The 16,549-nt window shown below is 42.0% G+C and overlaps 2 long non-coding RNA genes across 4 annotated transcripts in view; one reads left to right on the forward strand and one right to left on the reverse strand.

Moving 5' to 3' along the window:
- The first annotated feature begins 9 nt into the window (after window positions 1–9).
- Window positions 10–4,699, forward strand: LOC107838568 (uncharacterized). The gene is made up of 2 exons (XR_001664657.1): window positions 10–1,361; window positions 3,049–4,699. It is a non-coding gene; the product is annotated as an uncharacterized LOC107838568 (long non-coding RNA).
- LOC103151379 (uncharacterized) overlaps window positions 1,442–16,549 on the reverse strand; it is a 28,476-nt gene continuing 13,368 nt past the window's right edge. For all 3 annotated transcript variants that reach the window (XR_001664655.1, XR_001664654.1, XR_001664653.1), the window contains 3 exons: window positions 5,142–5,217; window positions 2,194–2,282; window positions 1,442–1,711 (listed from right to left, as the gene is read on the reverse strand). This is a non-coding gene — a long non-coding RNA (uncharacterized LOC103151379). The remainder of the gene's footprint in view (window positions 1,712–2,193; window positions 2,283–5,141; window positions 5,218–16,549) is intronic.

The following is a 16,549-nucleotide window of genomic DNA, read 5'->3' on the forward strand; positions in this document are numbered from 1 at the left end:
TTGTGCTTCCAGTTTTCCTGTTATGTCTCCAGCTCAAGCTTTGTCCTGCAAATAAAATGCTTCAGTAGAGGGTAAAAAAATAAAAAATAAAAAATCTGATTGGCGTACGCTAGAGATAGAACTTAGGATTTTAGACGATACAAGACGATAAGGCAATATGTTTGCAATATTTTTGAGGAAAGTAAAAATAAAAGGGCACAAATTGCAAACCTTTGAAGGAATCTTGTGACCGTCCTCATCTCAGTCACACCAGTCCTTCTATTGCTGGTTTCATGCATGGCTAACAGCAACGGCTTCATATCAGGAGCTTTAGCAGCTAACAGCTAAGACGAACTGCGTTCATTTCAAAATGCTTACAAAGTATTTGGATGAAGTCGATTTCTTTTTCTAATAAGTACCAGACATGCTGCCTGAAGTTGGATTTAAAAGCAGTGAATGCCTCTCAATCGGATTCAAAAATACGCATTTCCTTCAAAGCGTTGTCAGAGAAGTTGATGCCAGTGGGCAGGCCGGACTTCCTGTAGTTGTTCTGGAAACGCTCCTGTTGTACAGCAGTCTGATGAAGAAGACGCTGCTGACGCCGGTTTTCTGTAATTTTTTTAGTTTTATGAAGAATCTCCTTCAGTGCTTTAGTAATAGTCTTGTCAGCAAGTGTGATAAAAACATTTCATCAGTCATGTACAGCAGGGTTAACCCAGGAGCTACTTCCGTTTTGGCTTCAAAATAAGAGTCTCAAACATTGACACAACAGCGCCTAGAACTTGTACCATTCACACTGGACAACATTTAAATACGTCAACTTCAAAATATAGAATACCACAATATGTAAAACCTGCATAAACGCCTTTTGAGATGTATAATGTTACATATTTTGACTGGTCTGTTCTAAACTGATCTATTAAACACTTTATGATTTGTAAAAGCTTTACAATAAAAAACAAAGACAATTAGTTTAGCCCGGAATACTGCTAAATTTCTGTGGAGTGTTGATGGCCTCAGCAGTGTGGACCTTTTTGCCTCCTGGATGTTCTGGTGGTCCACCTCTGGTTTGCACTGTGGACCTCTCTGCTTTGTGGCGGCTGCAGCATCACCAAAGAGTGGAAAAAAGACGTAGATAAGACTATATGACCTTATCTGCAGTCCTGGGAACTTACACATGCTCACTGGTTTGGAGCTGCTACTTCAAACCTGAATGCAGCTGTCTTTATGGGTTTGTTCTTTTACAGTGTATGTACTGTAACCTCATGTCTGAGTGGAGTCTAAAGTCTTTCTTTTCTGTTTTACAGGGAGGCCACTTCTGCAACGACTTTTCCGAAAATATAACCGAACATCCATGTGACCCACAGCAGTTTCCAAGAAAGGTAACCTTTTTTTTTTTTTTTTAACTTCACCACTTTCTTCCCCCACACTTCCCTTCCCACCATCTTTTTTTTTCTAAAGAAAAACTGCGTTCCCTCCAGCAAAGAACAGAGCCCCAGGCCACATCCTTTTACACCTCTTCAAATCCCTCGGTACAAAGCCTCAGTGGGAGAACTTGCATTTTATCACAGATATGTCAATTGCTGGGGAAAGACAAATGATGCAACCTCAAACCTGAGCGTGAGACATCTCTGCTGCCGGCGTAGAAACGTGGAGAGACGCGGCGTGAATGGTGACGGGAGAGGCTGGACTGTGGGCCGTGGGGGGAAGGCGAAGGGAAGGCAGCACAGTTCTGTTAATTAAAAGAAATTGGAGTCAAGTGACCATCAGCTGGTGGAGGATTGTTTGATTGGTGGGGTCATGGGGCTTCAGGTATGCAGAGAGGCTGAGACGGCCAGGATGCCTCCTCAGTCTCCGCTCCCTTTGCGACACCGATTGACTCTTTGCAGCAACGTCACTTAAACACGTTGAGGCGCCATGACGGACGCCGTCTACCCAAGTGGTTTCTGCCAGTATAGCCATGGCTTGTACTTGTTTAGCTAATCTTTTGTGGAAGTGGCTCACAACAGTTGGAAATAGCTGGCTTAGAAACTGACCCATATCACTATGTCATAAACTGCGTTTCCTTTTACACCAGAACATGCTAGGCTGCATAATGCTGGGGCATTTTCTATGTGATTACTAATGATTCGACTCCTACATTCTCCATAGTGCAATATTTGATTGTATCTTGCTAGTCTTACTTATGAAGTACATGAACGTTAATCTTCTTACCTGGTAAAAAGCGTCGACTGCAAGTCCACAAATATGCCAAGGGCTGCTAGTCCATTGGATTGACAGCAGCTGCCCGTCCATCATGACTTCTTTCCTCATTAAAAGTTATGCAACAAAATGACAAGTTTGGTTTGCATCATTATCTGTTTGTGCAGCAGACCACATAGCATCCTAGCCGGCGAAGTTCTGAAGAGTGGGTTTATCGTATCGTTTATCGTTTATCGGGATAAATTTCATGTCTTGATAAGATTTTGATTTGTCGTCACAATAAATTACGATTAATGATGTTTGAAAACCCCTTTGTTATTATAACCAGTACATTTTCTACATACATGACTGGTGTCCTTCAGAAGCGTTTTACAAATAGGTATGTTTTTCAAGAGCAGCTATACGGTTCTTACGGTCACTTTTATTGTTAACACAATTTTACCACAAAGCGTCATGATAAAGCTTTAAGTCCATATGAGCAAGCCGTGGCGTGACGTCGTGTGCAGAGGGTCAGTGTTATAGGGACGGAGTTGGTGTTCCCGTTACGTGTCAGGGCCGGGGCTGGAGCCGACACGGTGCGGCCTCCGCCTGCCGTGCCTCAGGGCTAATGGGAAAGAATGACAGGAATCTGCCACTGATAATGCCAAGCTTGGAGATGTTCGTCAGCAGATAATCTCCCATATCCTTCCCCTCCCTCAGGCTGCTCTTCTTCTTTCTGCTTGATCTGCTTGTCCCCTTCTCCCACCCCCGCCTGTTCATCAATGACTCTCATCTTTGTTGCCCAGAATATTTTGATAGTTTTTCTTTTTTGTTTTTTTTGTTTTTTTGGGTGGGAGTTAATAACGGAAGTGTTCGCTCTGTCCTCAGATGGCGTCCGCAGAAGTGTGCCGACTCCCGTCTGCTGCTTCTCGGCTCTCTGGTGACTGTCAGCTGCTCAGTAGGCAGTGTAGATCCTGTGTAGCAATCAGCAGCTACATCTGGCTACTGGGTCTCTGACGGCTCCGCCCGCTTCCCGGTCCAAAGTTCTTCCTCTGTCGGCCCGTGGCGCGTTCCCACTCCACCACCGGCTGTGATTTTGGGGGGCCCGTTCAGTGACGGGATGCTGTCGGTGTCACAACTCCACCAGGGCCCATCATCACATTTGTTCTTCTTCCTGTTTTGTCAATGTCATTTGGCATCTCTAAGTTTCTGACTTCTGATTGAATTCCGTCTACTTTGATTAAGCTACAAATGGGTACATTTCATAAAAATGGTGTTGGCGGATGCCCAAGAAGCCACACTAGGGAGATATTTGCTTTGTCCTGAACCTGGCATACAATGTAGATTCCTGTGTGGTTCAATTCTACAGCTACATTGTCTGCTGGGTTTCTGGCTAGCAATATAAGCTTCTGTGACATGAAGGTCACCTTTGCTCCATAAGGTAAGAATTTATCTTCTGTGCTGCCAAAAAGTATTTGGCCCTGTTAAGATTTATTCTGCTTTTGTTGTTTTGTGACATTTAAGTGTTTCAGATTGTCCAACAAATGTTAAAGTGGCAGTGTTATGCGTTTTCCAGGCACATAATGGCAAAGCAACTATGTTACCTTTAGTTGTTATAAAAATGCTGCATATATCAAATATGACTTAAAAGAAATCTGACTTCGCAGTTGAACACTTTAAAATTGGGCCTCTGTCTCTTTAAGAAGCCCCTACTCGTTCTGATCCTCCACCTTCAGAAAGTCATCACAACATGGCTCCTATATTAACCCTTCAACAACATTTTTAAAAGTGTTGCACTGAGAAGTAACTTGTAATAAGCTTAGTAGATGTGCAGCTCCACCAGGTGTTTGCTAACTGCTGCTGCTGCTAGTCTGAAGGAGCCGTCGAAGGCGGCAGTTCCACAAACCCGGAAAGAAAAATCTGTCTAGACCTCGACAAACTGAGCTGAGTGGTTAAGGGTTCCAGCAACAACAAACTTTGACTAACTGGAAGACAAATGCTTCTCAAATATTCTGTGGCCTGATGAGACAAGAGTCACATCTTTTTCAATGCGTGTCCTTCGCCTAGCTTACAGCGATCTATCATGGCATTTCAGAAAAACCACACAATGCCTGCAGTCAGACATGTGATGGTCACAGGAAGCCCATCAGGACGTTCAGCCGTAAATGGCTAAAAAATAAAACCAGAGAAAATGAAGGGTTTGGATTGGACTAGTCAAAGTCTCATGCTGTTTGTTCTTTAACCCAACACCTCAATTTAAAATACTGATTGCCAGTTATGATAAGTATTATGGGGTAATTATTTTCCATAACGGTTTTCCCTTAACGGACGAAATCATCATCTGAAAACTGCACTTTGTTTTTACTCGGGTTGTTTTGGTCTGATAATCAAATCTGTTTTTCTTACCTGAAATACTTAAGTGCATTAAAAAATAAGCAGCATAAACAGAAGATGTTTTCATTGCACTGCATCCTATCACTGAAATATGTCTGACCCTGACGATTCCAATAAAGAGAAAATATTTCAAATTAAACTCGCAGAATGACTCGTGGTGTTCTTTGTGCGACTATTCATTTGAGGAGCAGGAGAGAAATCTCCGAATGTGCAGAATCTAAACGGATTCACCGTTGCCTCCGTGTGTCCCTGGAGTTAACCCTGAGCAAGAGAAGCCAGAAATATTCCAGTAAGTCAGCACAAAGCTGGCTTGTTGTCTGTCAGAGTGTCATCAAGACTGCTGTCAGACTGGCTCCTTATTAGCGGGACAGCACTGTCTTCTCCACAGCCAACACACACACACGCACACACACACACCTGGAGAGCAAAGCTTCACATAATGCCTCCAGAAGACACTCTGCATCCCTACCTGCATTTACAGCTCTGAAGGTCACACACTAACAAATCATATACAGCACAAAACCTCCCTCCACATCCACTGGTTTGCAATGACATGGTGTGTGTTTGAGTCTGATGTGTGTTCTTACCCACACGAAGAACACTGAAGCTGAGGAGCACAAGACATGGGAGGAGATGCAGGATTGTCCTCTGTGTGCCGGCGACCTGGGAATGAGGAAGCATATAAAAGCCATTCATCAGATTTAACATCCAACCAATCAGATGCACGATTGACTCTGGGGTTTTTAATGGAAGTAGCAACGATGGTGTAATTAGAAAACTCTCCTGGTTTGTTCAAAACAATCGGATGTTGTGGATTTTATTTTTTTTTTCACACAAGTTTGAAAAAGTGTTTCAAATGAAAAATGATCTCATTGCATATTAAACCTAAATATAAACAGATAAAAAATCATTTTATCTGAGCCTCTGGACTGAAGCGTGTCCAAATTTAAACCATAAAATTAATGAAAGTAAAAAGGCAAATAGTTATAGTTTTACCTGCTCAACAATAAACCATTTCCTGATATTAAATTTGTTTATTGTTAAAGATCTAAAAAAAATAAAAATAGGCTTCAGACTGTTGCTATTAAAAGAAAAGCAATTTCCACAGTTTTGGGGAGTCATGGATTGTTTTCTGGATTTTTTTTGTTGTTTTTAACCATTCTTGATTTGTTGTCTGGGGCCAAACAAAATCCTTTCAAGGGCCACAAATGGCTCCCAGACCACACTTTGGACAATCCTGTTCTAGAAGGCCACATAAATAAAACCTCCACAAGGTCCAAGCTGTGTGCATAAATATTTTATCAATCAAATGGAAAAAGATTTTATCTGCATACTGACAAATTCCATTAATGACAAAAGATCTTCAATATCGTTTAACTTGAAGAAGTATTCGTCAAACCCGGAGATTCGTTTCTATTCTAAGTTCATTAATAAGAAGTTTTATCAACACATTCTGCCACAGTCTGACCTTTGATTTATGATCTTGATGTGATCCGCTCCTGGTCACGAGTGTAACTTAACTTAAAAACACCAACATCGTCAGCTACTCACAAGTGATCCATTTCCAATGCAGCTTGTAATTTTGTCTTTGCCACCATAAAAATTTCTGTTGACATGGCTCACCGGATCGGCCAACAGTCGGAACAACAAGGAAGTTTTTGAAGACCTCAGAAGAACAGATAAATCCTTTGCAAACGTTTTTAAACACCTTCAAAATCATCAGTTCAAACAATTGTACATGAGGTCAAAGTGTCAATGAGTCACCAGCACCCCATAATTCAAATTTAAGTTATGAAAGATGAAAATTACATTTATTAAGATGTTCAGGGACCAACAAGGTTAGACTTACCATGAATTGGTTTATAGTTTTGTATTGGTGTAACATCTAGAGTACCAAGAGAAAACCCTCCCAAAAGCAGCACTCGACTCAGAGTTTCAGCTGCCCACATCGATAAGCTAAATCTATAGTGGAGAAAAGGTTGAGTTGGCCTATTTTGCTGTTTCACCACTACTGGAAGTGCTTTGGATTTAGCCTTCCAAAAACCTAAACCAGGGCAGGAAGACAATCAGTTTCAATGTTAATATTGAGATTAAGGAGTGGTCAGATATTCGCCCCAAATTATGCCAACAGTGTAGAAGTGTGCGATCAAGGTGCCCCCTTGCTCAAAGTCTGTAAGGATAATAAATAATGGCCAATAATGGCTGATGTTCCATCAGGACATAGATTTATACCACGTGGTTCCAATGAGCAGCACCACCAATAGGCAATGAAGCCAACACAGCTGTGGCGCCTGTGTTTACAGTCACGGGGTTCCAGTATCTCACCTCACATTCTAAATAGACGAATTGTTGCTGAACACCTTTATTGCTACCACTTCCCAGGTCGAGTTTCTCATCTTATGTTTGTCACTGGCAGCTCCACAAAAAGTCAAAAGCGGCAAAACACCACCGCCAAACAGAGGACTCAAAGAAGGGCTTAACTGATTTCTCTGCCAGCCTCTTCTAAGTTTTTCCAATCTTCCAAAGGAGATCGGAAAATCTGGTCAAGGACTTGCTGTGAAGAGAACAGTGCTGATCTCATCTTTGCATAACTAAAGACTTGGGAGTACAAAAGAGAACTATTTCCACCACATTGGATTCTGCACCTGGACTCTGATCCTGTTTGTGGCATTCCTGGACTGGATCCACAAACGTAAAGAGCAGGGTGTCTAGTTTGAAAACCTGAGAGTCTCCACTTTGATTTTTGCATGTTCTGGTACTGTCAACATCTTCAGACTATGATCTTGATCATCCACTGCAGAGGTATGCAGCTGAGAATGAGTCTGGTTAAGAGTCACTCTCTCCAAGTCTGGGTCTATGGTTCTTAACCATAAAATGGTGGTCTGCTCCTTCTGGGTCAGGGGTCACGGGTGATGGTAAGATAGAGCGAGAGCTGGACAGATGGATTGATGCTTGGTTTCCAGACAAGTGGTGATACAATCACTGGGGTCAATGAAAGAGCAGAGCCAAGAAGAAAAGCTGACCTCACCTATGGTCAAGAGATATACATCACGAATGAAAGAATGTTCCTGATCCGACGACTAAACAATCCTCAACTATCGACTGTCTGTACCTAACCTTTGTGAATAAGTATTCCCATTGCACAGGTTGTGTTCTGTGTCTGCACTAGCATCCTGGAAAGAAATGTTAACTTGCCATGGCACAAGGCAAGAAAAAGAAGTTCCTACATGCAGAAGGATCTCTGAATCCCTCATGCCTAAATCTAAAGAGTTTTACATGCCTGTTGTTTTGTCTGACTTTAAAGGAAAGGCGACAGATTAATGCGACTTGACTGGAATCACATCTCTAGCCACAGCTCTACTGCTGACATTTGCAAGAATAAAAATGTTGAAGTAGCTAAACCCAAAGAGTTGCTATTTCAAGCAAACTACTTTGCTTGAAAGCTTCCAGTTGAAAACACTTGAACTTTTTGTTTTTCCTCTAAACTTTTTGAAATGTCAACACACTTGTCCAAGACGTACCCTGCGTCTAAGACCACTGGGGGCAGGCACCAGCCCACCGCAAACCTGCGAGGACAGTCAGGTATAGATGACGCATATCATCTAAAACTACGGTTTTCTTACCACTACAATTTGGTAATTGTGGTGGTAAGAAATCCCACAGAAACCAATTTGTGTGACCTGGAGATACGTGGGGGATGTGTTGGTTGCCACTGTGCCGTAGACGACCCTCCACTGCGGCTTTAAGTAACTTTGGCCAAAAACATTAAAAATTGAGAAATGCTTTAAAATTTAACTGTAAATTGAAAATGCTAGCATTAGGCATTTTCATGCGATGTATGTTTAGGGAACATATATAAACACCTGCTGCACATCTGGGCTGTGCCATCAAAGTTTGACTGCCCCCTACAGGCCTGACATGCACACTACATTGTTTCCAATTCGATTTCCATTTTAAACTACATGGGGTGTGTTTTTATTGCTCTGTTGAATAAATGCATTTTGTTCCCCACTCATGCAACAGACAACATTTTGTAAGGAATTGTTGTTTTTATGTATGGAAGCTGAGAGCGGACATTTTATGCACACCGTTGGAGTTCTTGAGATGATGAGATCCTTTCCCAATAGTTTTCGCAAGAGTTAATGCACCATTTTTTTTTTCTCGAGATAAGTTAATGTCACGATTGTTTTCTTGAGGTTAGTTAATTTTCTGTTTTCCACATATACATTTTTCTGTTTTTTTTCTCAAGATAACGAGTTAATGTCCTGATTGTTTCATTGATTTGAGTTTCTCTCTTGATTTTTTTTCTTGAGGTAAGAAGTTAATTTTATGATTTTTTTTTTCTCTGTCAAGATAACCATGTAATTTCGTGGGTATTTTTGCATATTCTTTTTCCCAAAAGTTTTCTCGAGATAAATTAGTCTTGAGGAAAAACTGCATGCATTTAAATATGGAATAAGCTTTAACACAGATACCAGTCATGTCAGTTTTCTGAAGATTAACTTATCTTCAGAAAACCATCAGGGGAAAAAGTATATGAAGGAAACGTCCACTGTTGGCTTCAGTGTCTATGTTGTATTTTTTTTTTGTCACTGAATAAATATACAATTAAAAGTGGATCTTTCAAAGATCTTAACTGTGAGACTATGTCACTGCAATATCAGCTGCTTATATTTTAAGTGATTTTAAACATCTTCGCCAGTAGAACAGCGTATCTTTATGGCTACAGGACGGATTCCTCTAACCATGATGTTACATCGTTACATTACTATTAACTACATTTATTATGTACTATAACTGTATATTTACTTGATCATTTCTGAGCTCAAATGTGAGAATAAAACACATAGAGCTCTGAAAAGTCGATCATTCTGAAAGCGCAATAGTTGATGTGAATAAACAGCGTGTAAAGAGGAACCCTTCAGTCTGACGGTGTGCACACAGATTTGCGTGTATTGAATCAAGATGGAAAAGGTGAAGCAATCCTTCATGTCTGAGGCTTTGAATGGCAATGCTTGGTTAAAAAACAAAACACCCTGAACAAATGACACATGACGTGAGCGGTGCTGCTTTCATGTGTTTACTCGTGTGTAAAAAGGCTTGCATGAAAAGCTTTCTGAGTAAGCAAAGGACTTGGCGTAGTTTCAATGGCGTATTGAAAGCACCCTGCCTATTATAAAGTAAAAAAAAGCACAAGTGAATCCTTTCTATCTGCTGCAGCTTGATGAAACAAACGCACGGGTTGCTGCAGATGGCCTCATAAATACGGCTTTACAGGAACAAGAATCGGTGGAATTATAATGGATGTGCATTTATCGAGGCTCGTTTTGATCGCAAATTCAGGTCCTGTCCGCGTCCCCGGTACGCGAGCCCCTAGGGTTCATCTTCGCCGACCGTGTTTTTGCGACAATAGCGCACGCCGATCCATCGCTCGGCGAGAATCCCAACAATGCAAATGGCTGCTAATGGGCTGTAATGGGAGGGCCTGCGTGGGCGGTTTATTGTTGCTTTGATAAGCCGTTTATGACGTGCGTGCACAGTCAGAACGCAAAACAAAAAAAAACAGCACAGCGCTCGGAGAAAGAGTGATGGTGGCAGGAAACAGTGAAAAACGGCCAAATGAAAGGCAGATGGGGCCATCTGTCTTCCTCTAATCGCGCACGAAAACACTCCCAAGGAGGGCAGGGCACGAGGTGAAGGTGCAGTCATTTGAAGGTGGCATCAGTGATGTCATCTCCGTTGCCTCACCCATGAGTGAAAAACACAAACACACACACACACACACACACCCACACACACACAGTCCCTGTCTTGTTTGCGTCACGGCTGTAATAACTCATTGGAGTGTCACATAATGACCTCTACAAGTAGGACTTTCCCCATCAGGCAAGCCTTCACTAGCAGAGGGAAAGAAAAAAAAAAGCGCGGCCTGGTGGGATTTATATGGTGTCATTCACTCAGGTCACAGGGGTTGAACATACACACAGTGTCAGTTTCTGCTTTCACGAGATAAAACTGAAATGTCCCATCAGCACCCGGCGTTTCAGACGCTCCAACAATAGTTTGTCGGGGGGTTTTTTTGGTTTTTTTTTCAGAGTTCCAATTTTATCTCCACCAATAAACAGAACCAACCGTCTGTGGACCTAAACGGGCTTCTTAAGGTCCGATAACAAATGGCGGATCGCCGTTAAATATCTCAGATTATCAGAAGTAAAGAACACTAAAGATGTAAACTGTGTGGCTTTAGTACGGTTTGTTCAAACAACTATATGGAAAATACGGCGGAGTGTCAGGGTCACGCTAAGAAAATAAAGAATAAAATTACGAGAGGAATAATAATAGGTCATAATGTTACGACTTTATTCTGGTAATATTACTTTATTCTCATATCATTTAAACTTTGTTCTAGTATTTCAACTTTATTCTCATCCGACTTTGTTCTCGTGAAACTACGACTTCATTCCTGTACTTTTATTACTGTATTCTCCTCATTTTATAACTTTTTTCTTTCATATGGGCCTCATACGCCATCATATGAAAAGCCATTAAACATAAAGATAATTTCTATTGTTTGTTCATTCGCTCCATTCTTCCTCAATATTTCACCCAACTTTTATCTTTTTACAGGATTATACCATTTTATTATCATCATCACTAACTAGCTTATTCTCCTTAAAAGCTAAATATGTTTGATAAATTAGGAGAAATGTTTGCAGATCTTTACACTGAACCTTAATCTCTACGTTGTCTTTGTCCCTTATGTGGGCCAGTCGACTCACATACAGCAGACTGTCAGTGAAATGTAGAGAAATGTTTCATGTAAATGGGAAGAGGTGCATTTCCTTTACAGAAACTGTGTGAAAATTACAAAGAAAACAGCAAAATAGCAAAATTTACCCCTAATTTCAATCAAAAAAGTTGAGAGTTTCTGCATAGCGAACATCTGGGAAAATGACAGATCAACTGCAACCCATCAGTGTGGGAGGAGCGGCTGAAACAAGCGATGACAAGCATTACAATAGTCTGCCGAACTTCACTGGTCCACATTCACGCCTGGTGTTTCTTTCTTATAACTGATTTTAAATGTGTTCACCGCTCATAAAGGCAACAATTTCTTGCTATTGTCTTAAAAATGTGACATACCTGACAGCACTCAAACCCTTCTTATAATTGCTGAGCAGCTTTTTGAATGTTTTACGATTTATTGCAGCTTTTATTTATTTATTTTATGCTGCTTATTATTTTAACATTTTATCTTTGGTGCTCAGAGCCCTTACAGGTAGAAGACCTCCCTACCATCACTGTAATCTTTAACAGGGTTTATATCAGCTGTAAAAAATCCTTGATAAATCAAATGAATCTCAGTTATTAGATAACGGTTTGTATTTCTGTAATATTTCTACTTCTGAGATCCCACCAGCTGGCTTCTGAGGACAAACTGCTTTTTTCCAGCGCTGCTGTTCGTATCTGGAGATTTGCTCTTACAGCTGGAACCACAGGAAACAGACCGTTACCTTGGCAACACATTATAAACATTGAAAAGGGTTTAAGCTGCTTTCACCTTTTAAAAGCGTCTTAAGGTTCTTTAAAAAAAAAAAAAAAAAAAAGTTGCCTTTGGCCGTTTCAAGACTTTTCAGTCGTATAAAGGAGCTTTAGTTTTTATCATTCATAAATTACACAGATACTAAAAATTGTCTTTGGTTCCTACTGAGTTCCTAGTGTGTGTAGGGGGAAGGATATCATTTGTATATTATTGTAGAGCCCTAAGTTAACATTAAATAAACTAAAGTGTAATTATTCCATGATGGAGCTGGAAAAGTCAAGGGCTACCATGGACGTAAACGTGGCCGTCCACATCTGCGTCTAAATAAATAAACGCCGTCCGCACACACAGTGGAGCGCTGCTGCGCTGAGCGTCAACGCCTTTGATCCTTCGTGACACACGCTGAATCATGAGAGGAGAAAAAAAAAAGCTGTCAGAACCGATGACTAAAAGATCACCTGTAACACAATACCACGATTAAAACCAGAGGGAGAGGTAATTACTGGAGTGCAATGTTGGCTTCAGATACTCTGCCAGTGCTCACGTTTGTTGGACCGCCAGAAATTCAAAGTAGTGGTGAGTCAAGCAAATAGCAGCATGCTCACTGCTTCATTATCACATACCAGACCCGGTGACTCAGGCACAGGAAGGACTGTGTGCGAGACCCATCTGCTGTCCGACCCGAGCCGGATTACTGTGGACACGTCCACTCACCAGACGCATCATACAGCTCACTAGTGCCAGGTTAGGCCCCCGCTCTACCTTCATGGAGTGCTTTCAGTTTTCATGGCAGATGTCAGACAAGATGTTGGTCCCTGTTGATGTAAGAGGACCACACAGTTCCTCATTCAGAACCTCCGGTTCCACCACATCCCAAAGGAGATCTACTGGACCGGGATCTGGTGACGTTACTCTCTGTCCACAGGAGAGGAAATCAGTGTGCAAAACGATGGACTTACTCCTGTGAGACACAGCACTCAGGACATTTTTATCATGATCTACACCTGTTTGTGTTCTTGTTGACTGTTTTCAGTTTGTCCCTCTGGTATTTAACTTTGTGTTTGATTGTTGTCTAGCTGTCAGTTTATCTTTGTCCTGGTTGCTCTGTTCCCTTAGCCTGGCTGTTGCCTTCCTGCACTAGTCCACTCGATGCAAATTCTCTCATTTACTTGGATTCCTCCTGTTGAATTTCTTCAGTAAATCAGTGAACAGAAGAAGTTATGAACAATGATGTAGATTTTTTTGCACCGCTTTAGAACAGTAGCCTAGCTTACTAGCTAGTTTTAGCGATGGCAGTGGAGGAAGTGAACGAAGCCGTTGGTCCAGTCCATGTCGGCCACGTTTCCAAATATTGAATTAACATTAACAGTCACCTTGTTTGGTTTGGCACTAATGTCTTTGAGAAGCACAGTAAGCTTTTCCAGTAAGCGTCATAGCATCAAATTGGGACATTACACATGTCAAGGTCAAGTTAGCAATTGGGTAAAATTTTAAATTTCAACATCCATGCTTCTAGGAGCAATTATTTCTCAATAGCTGAAAGTCCAGACCCTCTGTTCAAAGCGGAGCATAGAACAACAGGCTGGTTTTGATCGTCTTCCCTCGGAGATGACTATTAAGATTTTAGTTTATTAAAATATGAACTCTTCTCAAATGCGTCCTGTTACCACTTTAGCCCTTCGCCACCACAAAACATGACAATCCATTTTTCTGTTGGAGTTATCGCTGAAATTTCTACCTTCAACCATTTTCTCTACCCACGTAGCAATGTTTAGGTTGGCAAGAAAATGGTAACGAATGACCAACTGCACAATTTCACATTTCGAAAATAAATTTGCTTAATGGAAGCGTGCCAATTTTGGGGGAAAAACAAAAACTCAATGGAAGTAGTTTTTTCACAGCACACAAAAAAGTGGCAACTTCCATCAACAACTGAATGTTGCCACTGGCGCAAACCACGGAGACAATGACAGGAAGTGACAGGAAGTGGTAGGAGGGTCATGGTGCTGCATGTTTTTTTTTAGTGACTTATCACATGAACAAACTTATTCATGTGAGATTTTAATTGTGTTTCGTATTTAATAGAAACACAGCCATTACAAATCGTGTTTTTACGACATTAGCAGGATATTAACATACAAAGTTCTGTACACATTTGTAATGGAAACGCGGCTTTTGCATGCTCCACATCAGCCTTTCTTCAGGTGATCACCACACGTCTAAGTGGAATGAGGTTTACTGGAGTTGGATATAAACATGTGGATGTGCTGATTTCAGACTAATTAAGCAGCTGTTCCTTAGTCGTTTTCACGAGCTCTATTTCAACCCCAAATCATCCGCACCTGCTAAGACCCGCGGTGGCACATTGAAGTCCAACGTGGTGGAACGAGAAGGCTCTGCTATAATTATCATTGTGTAACAGGAGTTTACTCTACAAGCACTGCAACTTTAACCGGAATGGAAGAAATCAGTCATGAGTGTTGATGGCTGCGGCAGCCTTGGTCCGCTGATACCAGCCTAAAAATAGGGCTTCTTTTTTTCCGACTTCCACCCTGCAGGTGACACACGGGCAGACACAGAGCCACAGCAGGTGACCCCTAGGTAGGAGTCACCTGCTGATGTAAAAAGCCTTTTACCGGCTTTTTACATCAACCCCGAACTTTAGGATATAGTATTTCAAATTCTCCAATGAAGGATTCTTCTTCCATATGATGTCAGGCAGACGGATGACCTCAGGCCGTCACGACATCGTGGACCGGAGGGGCAGGTGCAGGGAAACACACTGTGGGGCGTTGAGTTAAGGCACTGTGACAGTTCCACACTTAGACAAAGAGACATGCAGCGGCAGAAGAGACGGCCTGATGGGGAAGAAAAGCACATGACAGGAGGTTGAAAGTGTCTCTCAGCTCTGCTCGTGCTGAGCGAATGTGGAAGCATGACTGATGAAGAATGACGAGGCATTTATTTACCCCGGTCATGGCTCTGTAAGCACCTAACACTGGGAGAATTACTGTCTGATGGAGGAGGGTCACCAGGGTTTATTCTGAAGAACGATTATCAATTACTTTTTATTTAGTTAACATGTTCATTTCTGCAGGTGCAATATGCTTATTGGAAGCACTGGGAGAGTTTCCAGCATCCCACTCTGATTATTGGTCGTCTTACTCCTGGACGTTCTTAACATTTGTTTCCATTACAAATGTGCGCAAAACTTTGCCGATATTCCTTTAATGTTGACAAAACTAAAGTTCACAATTGCGGTGTTTCCTCTAAATCATTCTTCTGCTCGATATTTGGAAGAGTTGCCTCGTTCACTTCCTCGGCCTCCATTACCTAAAACAGAGCAGAAATCATTCACAACTTTGTTCTGTTCGCCAGTCGGCCAGAATAAACTCAACCAACTTCAAATTCAACCGGCGAAATCGAGTTCAATGGGAGAAATCCCTGATGGAGAACTGATGGGAGATGAGAATCGAACGGAAGTGCAAAGGAAGGCAACAGAAACGGCTGTGAGGAGCAGCACCAAAGACCTCTTTTGTTTTTTTTTCTTTTCTCTTCTTTCAGTACTTTGATGCTGCGTCTGAGTACACTCAGCCCCTCTGCTGCTTCTTCAGACTCAGAGCGGACGTCGGCACAGGAGACCGATGAAGCTGTGGACTTGTTCCTGCTGAGAGTGAAAGGTTTTGTGCGTGGGAGAGCTCCTCTCCCTGCTCTCTGTGAGCCCCCTTTCCCTTCACCCCGTCCCTCTGCTTCGCTCTCTTTTCTCCGCCGACACGCCGGCTTGGAAATGAGGAGCAAGTCCCTCTGTTTCAAGAGGTTTGGAATTTGTCTCCTAGCAACAACCCTCACAATACAACACGGTTTTGTGTAAGACACAGTGTGAGAATGATGTGTGTGTGTGTGTGTGTGTGTTCTCAGGAGGAGTGTGAGGGAGACCGGGGAACAAGTTGATCTTGTGTGTTGCACTAATCAGCTGAGAACACTTTTTCCACTCCTATATGTTTGGTGAGGTCAAAGTCACGCAAAAACTCATTCCACTCGTGTCGTCACACTTTTTTTCCTCATGTCTTCGGCCTCAAACGCCGATGCATTCCTCGTCCAAAAAGTGTGTAGCGCCTCTTTCCCGGGTCGATGTTACATAAGCTGGAAGAGGCTGAATGGAAAGTGGGTGATAAGCCGGCGTTTTTTTATCACGAGGACAGAGCCGGTGACCGTGGAAGTCTGGGCTGGGACGGACCGTCCACGGATGGACAGACCTGGGAGGGGGTGAGGGGTGAGTGGGGGGGACATCGACCATGATGTCACCAGGTCTGGATCTGACATGTACGGCACTGGATAAAAAAAGTACAAAAAGCATTTTCTCCATTACAGCAACAAATGTTTCAGATCATACAAATTTATCTCAGAAGCAATCAGATCAGATAAAGAAGGAGTTTTTTTTGTTTGTTTGTT

The sequence above is a fragment of the Poecilia formosa genome, unplaced genomic scaffold, assembly GCF_000485575.1.
Source record: "Poecilia formosa unplaced genomic scaffold, Poecilia_formosa-5.1.2 Scaffold280, whole genome shotgun sequence".
Lineage (NCBI taxonomy): Eukaryota > Metazoa > Chordata > Actinopteri > Cyprinodontiformes > Poeciliidae > Poecilia > Poecilia formosa.